Here is a 10,544-nt window from a genome sequence, read left to right as displayed (position 1 = left end):
TTAAAATATATAAATTTCTGAGAATTCTATACAATTCGCAATAGAAATGGTGTGTTTTAAACTACATCAATTTTCAACAATATTATCCTTCGTGTTTTGTAACATCTAGCCTGTGCTCTATTTTCGGGCGTTCTGTATTTTTTATTGTCTTGTTGTCATTTCACAGTTATATCATTCAATTGATTCATGAATTTCCACTTTTTTTTTCAATAGTATAGGTTGCAGTTTTTCTTTCTCTTTTTCTTTCTCCCTCCCTTCCTTCCTTCCTTTATTTATTTATTTATGTATTTATTTTATTAAAATTTCTAATTTTGCTTTCATTTGTGCAAGCTTTCTTTCAATAGTACAGGTTGCGATATTTCTTTCTTTCTCTCTTCTAGAAGGCGACAAAGGAAATCCAACATTCACAAAAAGAAATGTCATAGTCGAGATAGGGAGATGCTTGATATACAGAAATGTTGATGTGTCGAGATAGGGAGATTCTTGATAAACAGAAATGTTGATGTGTCGAGATAGGGAGATGCTTGATATACAGAAATGTTGATGTGTCGAGATAAAGGGTTGCTTAATTTACAGAAATATTGCTGTGTCCAGAGAGGGAGATTCTTGATATACAGAAATGTTGATGTGTCGAGATAGGGAGATGCATGATATACAGAAATATTGCTGTGTAGTTTTTTCCCCGAAATGCAATATGTGTGTCTATATCTCATTGTACGTTTGGACTTCTAACTACCTTATATAGATAACTGTAGTTCTGGTTTTATTACAACCAGATAACTGCACTTCATTGTTGTTTTGAATTTATGATTAAAATGATTATAAGATATCAGGAATAAGACCGCGGTGTAAACCGAACAAACTATTTTTGTTTAGTTATTCACAGTGATAGAATTAATCCCTAGTGAAATGTACATTGTTACATGTCAATCAAATTACTTCGTCTACCTTTCATTTATGTAGAAACTTCTATCATATATATTTTTTCTAATAGCGTTTGTATATTATAGCCTACTTCAGCTGTGGTTGGCTAAACGTTCCCAACGTGTCCTTTGTGGCGTCATACTTTATGGCGTCGCGTATATATCACGATTTATACTGTGTAATTAAATTTTAATGACGTGTTTTTTATCATTACTTTGGTTTAGATTTGTTATTTAAAAGTGTTCCATTGGTCCAAGCATGTGTTGTTTGCGTACAAAATCACACCACAAGATAACTTGTTTTATTTCAACTCCATGTATCGTGACTAGCTGGATATAAAAAGTAAAATGATATATTTTTGAAATTTTTCTACATATGGAATGAATTGACGTTTAAATAACTGATACTGGTTGGTTAAGAATACGGTCAGTAGTCAAAAAATAATTAACAACGATCATTACTGAAAAAAGACACGGTTAATAGTCATAAAATAATTAACAAGGATCATTAGTGAAAAAAGACACGGTTAATAGTCATAAAATAATTAATAGTGATCACTAGTGAAAAAAAGACACGGTTAATATTCATAAGATGATTAACAACGATCATTAGTAAAAAAAAGACACGGTTAATAGTCATAAAATAATTAATAGTGATCATTAGTGAAAAAAGACACGGTTAATAGTCATAAAATAATTAATAGTGATCATTAGTGAAAAAAGACACGGTTAATAGTCATAAAATAATTAATAGTGATCATTAGTGAAAAAAGACACGGTTAATAGTCATAAAATAATTAATAGTGATCACTAGTGAAAAAAAGACACGGTTAATATTCATAAAATAATTAACAACGATCATTAGTCAAAAAAAGACACGGTTAATAGTCATAAAATAATTAATAGTGATCATTAGTGAAAAAAGACACGGTTAATAGTCATAAAATAATTAATAGTGATCATTAGTCAAAAAAAGACACGGTTAATAGTCATAAAATAATTAATTAGTGATCATTAGTGAAAAAAAGACACGGTTAATAGTCATAAAATAATTAACAAAGATCATTAGTCAAAAAAAGACACGGTTAATAGTCATAAAATAATTAATAGTGAGCATTAGTCAAAAAAAGACACGGTTAATAGTCATAAAATAATTAACAACGATCATTAGTGAAAAAAGACACGGTTAATAGTCATAAAATAATTAATAGTGATCATTAGTGAAAAAAGACACGGTTAATAGTCATAAAATAATTAATAGTGATCATTAGTCATAAAATAATTAACAGCAAAAAAGACACGGTTAATAGTCATAAAATAATTAATAGTGATCATTAGTGAAAAAAAGACACGGTTAATAGTCATAAAATAATTAATCATTAGTGAAAAAAGACACGGTCATTAATTAATAGTGAAAAAAAAAGACACGGTTAATAGTCATAAAATAATTAATAGTGATCATTAGTCAAAAAAAGACACGGTTAATAGTCATAAAATAATTAACAACGATCATTAGTGAAAAAAGACACGGTTAATAGTCATAAAATAATTAATAGTGATCATTAGTCAAAAAAAGACACGGTTAATAGTCATAAAATAATTAATAGTGATCATTAGTCAAAAAAGACACGGTTCATAGTCATAAAATAATTAATAGTGATCATTAGTCAAAAAAAGACACGGTTAATAATAAAATAATTAACAACATCATTAGTGAAAAAAAGACACGGTTAATAGTCATAAAATAATTAATTATTAGTGAAAAAAAGAATAGTGATCATTAGTGAAAAAAAGACACGGTTAATAGTCATAAAATAATTAATAGTGATCATTAGTAAAAAAAAGACACGGTTAATAGTCATAAAATAATTAATAGTGATCATTAGTGAAAAAAGACACGGTTAATAGTCATAAAATAATTAATAGTGATCATTAGTCAAAAAAGACACGGTTAATAGTCATAAAATAATTAATAGTGATCATTAGTGAAAAAAGACACGGTTAATAGTCATAAAATAATTAATAGTGATCATTAGTCAAAAAAAGACACGGTTAATAGTCATAAAATAATTAACAACGATCATTACTGAAAAAAGACACGGTTAATAGTCATAAAATAATTAATAGTGATCATTAGTCAAAAAAAGACACGGTTAATAGTCATAAAATAATTAATAGTGATCATTAGTGAAAAAAAAAAAAAAGACAAATAATAAAATAATTAATAGTGATCATTAGTGAAAAAAGACACGGTTAATAGTCATAAAATAATTAACAAGGGTCATTAGTGAAAAAAGACACGGTTAATAGTCATAAAATAATTAATAGTGATCATTAGTGAAAAAAGACACGGTTAATAGTCATAAAATAATTAATAGTGATCATTAATAGTCAAAAAAATTAATAGTGATCATTACACGGTTAATAGTCATAAAATAATTAATAGTGATCATTAGTCAAAAAAAGACACGGTTAATAGTCATAAAATAATTAATAGTGATCATTAGTGAAAAAAAGACACGGTTAATAGTCATAAAATAATTAATAGTGATCATTAGTGAAAAAAGACACGGTTAATAGTCATAAAATAATTAATAGTGATCATTAGTGAAAAAAGACACGGTTAATAGTCATAAAATAATTAATAGTGATCATTAGTGAAAAAAGACACGGTTAATAAAATAATTAATAGTGATCATTAGTCATAAAATAATTAAAATAATTAATAGTGATCATTAGTCAAAAAAAGACACGGTTAATAGTCATAAAATAATTAATAGTGATCATTAGTGAAAAAAGACACGGTTAATAGTCATAAAATAATTAATAGTGATCATTAGTTAATAGTCAAAAAAATTAATAGAAAAAAGACACGGTTAATAGTCATAAAATAATTAATAGTGATCATTAGTCAAAAAATAAAATAATTAACAACGATCATTAGTGGACACGGTTAATAGTCATAAAATAATTAATAGTGATCATTAGTGAAAAAAAGACACGGTTAATAGTCATAAAATAATTAATAGTGATCATTAGTGAAAAAAAGACACGGTTAATAGTCATAAAATAATTAATAGTGATCATTAGTGAAAAAAGACACGGTTAATAGTCATAAAATAATTAATAGTGATCATTAGTCAAAAAAAGACACGGTTAATAGTCATAGTCATTAGTGAAAAAAGACAAATAATAAAATAATTAATAGTGATCATTAGTCAAAAAAAGACACGGTTAATAGTCATAAAATAATTAAAAACGATCATTACTGAAAAAAGACACGGTTAATAGTCATAAAATAATTAATAGTGATCATTAGTCAAAAAAAGACACGGTTAAAAGTCATAAAATAATTAACAACGATCATTAGTCAAAAAAATACGGTTAGTAGTAAATAAAATATTACCAACGGCCGATAGTCTCAAATATAATAATAACAGCCATCAGAAGTCAAGTAATAATTAACAATAGTTATTAGTGAGAAAAAAAAAGAGAAAAAACACCGTTAATAATCTATTAGTTCTAAAAGGGTGATACTGCTGTATGACGTAATGTCACTGAAGAGTCCTAGAAGGTTCAAGTAGCAACAGCCGACCCTATTACCTAAACTTTATAAGACATCTTATAAAATGCCTTACTTAGAAAATCAGTTCTATAAGATTAACTATTAAAATCCTGTCTCTGTATAATATATCTTATATATGTGTTGTATACAATATACTATATAAGATGTATTATATATTCAAATCCTGTCTCTCTATAAAATATCTCATACGCTACATGAGATATATGTTATACAAAATAAGAAATATATTTCAAACCTTGGCATTTATTTTATACAATACATGATATATATTGAATTTATACAACATATATTACGTAGTAAATATTTTATCTCTTTAAAAACTACTATATTACATGAAGTAAATTATATGATGTAAAGCTATATCATATAAGTAAAATCTCGTCTCTCTACAAAATATCTTTAACATTACCTAAGATATGATATACTTATCAATTTGATTAATTACATGACCTCCTGAATAAATATGGTCGTCTTGTTTTACATATTAATTCATTTCACTATACTTGATTAACAAAATTTTACAGTCAGTGCAAAGCAAACATGAATTTCTCACTAAAATCATGATTTAGTCAATACAAAAACATTTTTTCAATTAATTTTTCTCTGATGATCATAATGGCGACCCACTCTGAAGGTAGAAATGGTAGCTACATCCTGGCATTCAAAGTCATGCAAAAATAAAACCGCGAAATTGATAAAGATGTAATACAGATTATATGTATTATAAAAAAAACAAATAAACAAACAAACCAAAAAATAGATAAAATACAGGTATGTTTAATTTACAAATCTATCATAATCTTATGTACAATTTATTTACAAAATCATAGTGTTTGATTTCAGGTGTAGTAATAAACTTCATTCTTACAAAACAATTATACGAATTAGATTAGGAGACTATTAATATTACTATAAAACCGGCTCCGTTTCTAAACAGTAGCTATAAATATGACAAGCGGGACATAGTTATTTATTTGTATATGGATTAAATGGAGAAAATAGTAAGAAAAGGAAAGTTAGGACAGGGAATAAGACAGGAAAGTTAGGACAGGGAATAAGACAGCAAAGTTAGGACAGGGAATAAGACAGCAAAGTTAGGACAGGAAATAAGACAGCAAAGTTAGGACAGGGAATAAGACAGGAAAGTATTTATGCTATGGCTATTTTGCAACTATTATTTAGTTACATAAATAGTAAATAATAATAAAATTTAGAAAAAATGTTGCTTCCTAACTTTACAGTTTCCATAGTCGTATTGTTCTCTTAGATATAAGTCTCTTGTAATAGAAGTCTTACCTGTTTGTCCCGTTTGTGTTTAAGAACGTAATCGACAACTGGTTCGTTTTTAGATAATTTCTGCAGGACTGACCTACGTAAACAAAAAGTCTTGTCATAGTTTTCTATTTTATTACAACACAATTGTACTTCAATCTGTTATTGTGTACACCTGACAGCACTTATCACATGTCTAACATACGGGGGTATCTGTACAGATGTTACCACTTACTTATACTTTTATTATAGTGCAATTTCGCTTATTGACATACAGAGGTAAGGATACACATAATATTGTGAAATTAGATACATTACGGACCTATTTATCAATTTTCATAATCAAATACTCATGTATTTTATGAAAATTAAATCTAAAAAAAATAAGGCACATTAAGCGTGTATCTTGGGCATGTAACAAATTCAACATTTGGTATATCTCGCTGAAAATGCATTATCCATTAGCTCATGTACCGAAAGTATCGAATCTCTCGTAAGTGTAGACCATTTTCATTCAATGTATGATTGACTCCACCTGTAAATATAAATATAAAAAGTATAAATATAAAATGTGAGTGTGTTTATCTGTGTGTGTTACATTATTGTAACACATGTCAGTTCATCAGTTTATTTACTTTAAACCTTACGGTTTATCAGTACAGTGCATATATTTACAGTGCAAGTACAAACACAACAACAAACATAGGAAATAAATAGCACACAGCACACACAGACCACGTACACAGGATCAAAGTGTAGAGAATAAGTCCATATATCTAACTCTACACATATAAATTAAATTAATGTCTTAAACAGTATTTATTCTCCTTATGTTACTAATACTTATAAATTTTCCTAAATTCGACAGATCTTTAGTGTTTTCTGTTTCCAAAAGTTGTATAAATTTTGCCATACTTGGTTTCATATAGTAATACTTTTTAATAAAACGTTTCCTTATATCTTTATAATGTTCGCATTTTGAAATAAAGTGATACTCATCTTCAATATCGCCACTCGTACAAAAGTTGCAAACTCTATCAATTATTTCAACGTTATTGTATCTACCGGTTTCAATATACAATTTGTGCGATGATAATCTAATTTTTGCAATTTCTTTGATATTTTGTGAACCAATAGATTTTGTTAAATACTGTTTCAGACAAAATTTACCACTAATAAATTTATACAATGAACACTTTGAAAACAACTCAATCAAACCCACACATTCTTGCTGAAAAACATCACACATCCTACATTTAATTACATTCAGAATAAAAGCTTCATTACTAAAATAATTACTGTTCCACAAATATCCTAATTCCATTTTAAATAACTCGTCCTTTACACTATTTGTCCATTCACTCCCCCTATCAAGCATTTCTTTATAACACGACTTAAGAATACAATTTTCTGAATTTCTTAGTTTAATCCAATATTTAAAAATTCTAAATTTTCGAATTATACTTAAAGGTAACCTGCCCAATTCTTGATATATCATTACGTTTGGTGTACTTTTCTTAACCCCTAAGATTCTCTTGCAAAAATTTACATGTAACTTTTCTATATCTGACGCCTTATGGAAACCCCAAACTTCAGATCCATAGTTCAGTATGCTACATACGAAAGTGTCAAAAACGCTAAGTTGAGTTTCAATATTGAAATAATGTTTCTTACAAATGTTTGTTATACCAAATAATGCCTTCCTTCCTTGCTCAGCTATTTTCTGTTGCGTCAAATTGAATTTACCATTAAATTTCATCATTATTCCAAGATAATTAAAACTATCAACATTTTCTAACAAACTACCATTATAAAACCATTTATCTGTCTCCTTCAACTTACCACCATTTCTGAAAACCATCACTTTAGTTTTGTCAACATTTACAGTTAAATTCCATTTATTAGTATATTGTAATAATGAATCCAACATTTTTTGCAATCCTTCTGCCGATTCAGCTAATAATATCATATCATCTGCATACATTAATAAAAATAGATTAATAGTTTGAAGTTCAATTGAAGGACAATTTTCTGTTAAAAAGTGCATCTCACAATCGTTAATATGTAAGGAAAATAAAATCGGCGACATTACTTCGCCTTGAAACAATCCGTTCTTACAACTGAAGAAATCGGACAAAGAATCATTAGATTTAACACAACATTTTATATCATTGTACAAGGCACGTATAATATTTTACCCTCCACACCTTCTTTAATGAGCTTGTACCATAAATTTTGCCTATTTACATAATCAAACGCTTTCTTATAATCTATAAAACAACCGTATAGTTTCCTTTTATTTTTCAAAGTTCTACTAATTAATGATTGTAAAACAAATATAGCATTCACTTGTTCGGCATGGCATTTCAATGTAGATTACGTATGTAAAATTTTATATGCATATTGTCATAGTTCTGTGTAATGATATTTGTACTATGTGAGATTACAGTTGACTGTGGTACAGTACTGATTCTCCAATTTCACGGGTCGTTTTTGTAAAATTGTGTTTACTTACCACTGATGTATTATAGACTTACTTGACATGTACGGTCAACCATGTGTGTCCAAATTTAAGTTTGATTTCAGCTTTCCCCTTAATGCAGCATATTTGCATTGCTTCATTCTTTAACTCCTTCAACTTTTCTGTCAACTCCTTTGCATCCCCCCTCCCCCTTTCTTCCCAATCTTCATTTCCCTAATTATGTTATGCTCAATATATAATGTATAATATTAGTCAATATAGCTTCGTAAATTCAGTAGACGGATTAATTACTTTGTACTTGTTTTCGAAACTGTTTGTATTGCTGAAATGTTATACAGTTTAAAATAAAATAAAGTTTAAACTAAATATAGCATCTGTTGTAGACATATTTTTTTCTAAAACCGAATTGGGAATCAGATATTTTTGAGTAAGCGGTATCGAATTCCATCAATCGATTATTTAAGGTTGCAGTGAATATTTTGGCTAGACAACTTACCAGGGTAATTCCTCTGTAGTTATTAGTATCGTTTGTATCTCCTTTCTTATATATAGGTACAATATTACCTATTGACCAAATAGAAGGATATATTCCAGATTTAAAAACATTATTGAATAATTTTACAAGACATGGAATTAAAATTTCTTTACCCTTGATAAAAAACTCGTTAATTAACAAATCGTGACCACACGTTTTATCAGTACTTAATTTGCCAATAACGCTAACAACTTCGTCTTCAGAAATATCAACATCTAACTCGTGCATGATATCGTCTGATACATCAGAATCATAATTCTTCAAAAACTCACTCACTGTTTCATTTTCCCTATATTCAGTAGACGACAAATTACAAAAATGTTGAAAAAAATCATGTTCACTTCCTGTACGGCTGTATACATACACGAGGTATTGAGGCTACTGCACACCCTTATCGGAAACAGTTATCACCTAGCCGTCCCGGGTTCCATTCCGTATCTACGTGTTAAATCTTTTCACTTGCGTGTCTTTTGTACAATCTTTACACATGAAACATGTCTGTTATATTCACTTGCGTGTCTTTTGTACAATCTTTACACATGAAACATGTCTGTTATATTCACTTGCGTGTCTTTTGTACAATCTTTACACATGAAACATGTCTGTTATATTCACTTGCGTGTCTTTTGTACAATCTTTACACATGAAACATGTCTGTTATATTCACTTGCGTGTCTTTTGTACAATCTTTACACATGAAACATGTCTGTTATATTCACTTGCGTGTTTTTTGTACAATCTTTACACATGAAACATGTCTGTTATATTCACTTGCGTGTTTTTTGTACAATCTTTACACATGAAACATGTCTGTTATATTCACTTGCGTGTCTTTTGTACAATCTTTACACATGAAACATGTCTGTTATATTCACTTGCGTGTTTTTTGTACAATCTTTACACATGAAACATGTCTGTTATATTCACTTGCGTGTCTTTTGTACAATCTTTACACATGAAACATGTCTGTTATATTCACTTGCGTGTTTTTTGTACAATCTTTACACATGAAACATGTCTGTTATATTCACTTGCGTGTCTTTTGTACAATCTTTACACATAAAACATGTCTGTTATATTCACTTGCGTGTCTTTTGTAGAATCTTTCCACACATAAAACATGTCTGTTATATTCACTTGCGTGTCTTTTGTACAATCTTTACACATGAAATATGTCTGTTATATTCACTTGCGTGTCGTTTGTAGAATCTTTCCACACATAAAACATGTCTGTTATATTCACTTGCGTGTCTTTTGTACAATCTTTACACATGAAAGATGTCTGTTCTATTCTTTTGCGTGTCGTTTGTAGAATCTTTCCACACATAAAACATGTCTGTTATATTCACTTGCGTGTCTTTTGTACAATCTTTACACATGAAACATGTCTGTTATATTCACTTGCGTGTCGTTTGTAGAATCTTTCCACACATAAAACATGTCTGTTATATTCACTTGCGTGTCTTTTGTACAATCTTTACACATGAAACATGTCTGTTATATTCACTTGCGTGTTTTTTGTACAATCTTTACACATGAAACATGTCTGTTATATTCACTTGCGTGTCTTTTGTACAATCTTTACACATAAAACATGTCTGTTATATTCACTTGCGTGTCGTTTGTAGAATCTTTACACACATAAAACATGTCTGTTATATTCACTTGCGTGTCTTTTGTACAATCTTTACACATGAAATATGTCTGTTATATTCACTTGCGTGTCGTTTGTAGAATCTTTCCACA

Source organism: Ylistrum balloti, unplaced genomic scaffold (genome assembly GCF_031769215.1).
Source record: "Ylistrum balloti isolate Yb309-2 unplaced genomic scaffold, AGI_CSIRO_Ybal_v1 Utg370086, whole genome shotgun sequence".
Classification (NCBI taxonomy): domain Eukaryota; kingdom Metazoa; phylum Mollusca; class Bivalvia; order Pectinida; family Pectinidae; genus Ylistrum; species Ylistrum balloti.
The sequence above is the reverse complement of the archived record's forward strand: the minus strand, read 5'-3'. Positions refer to the sequence as shown.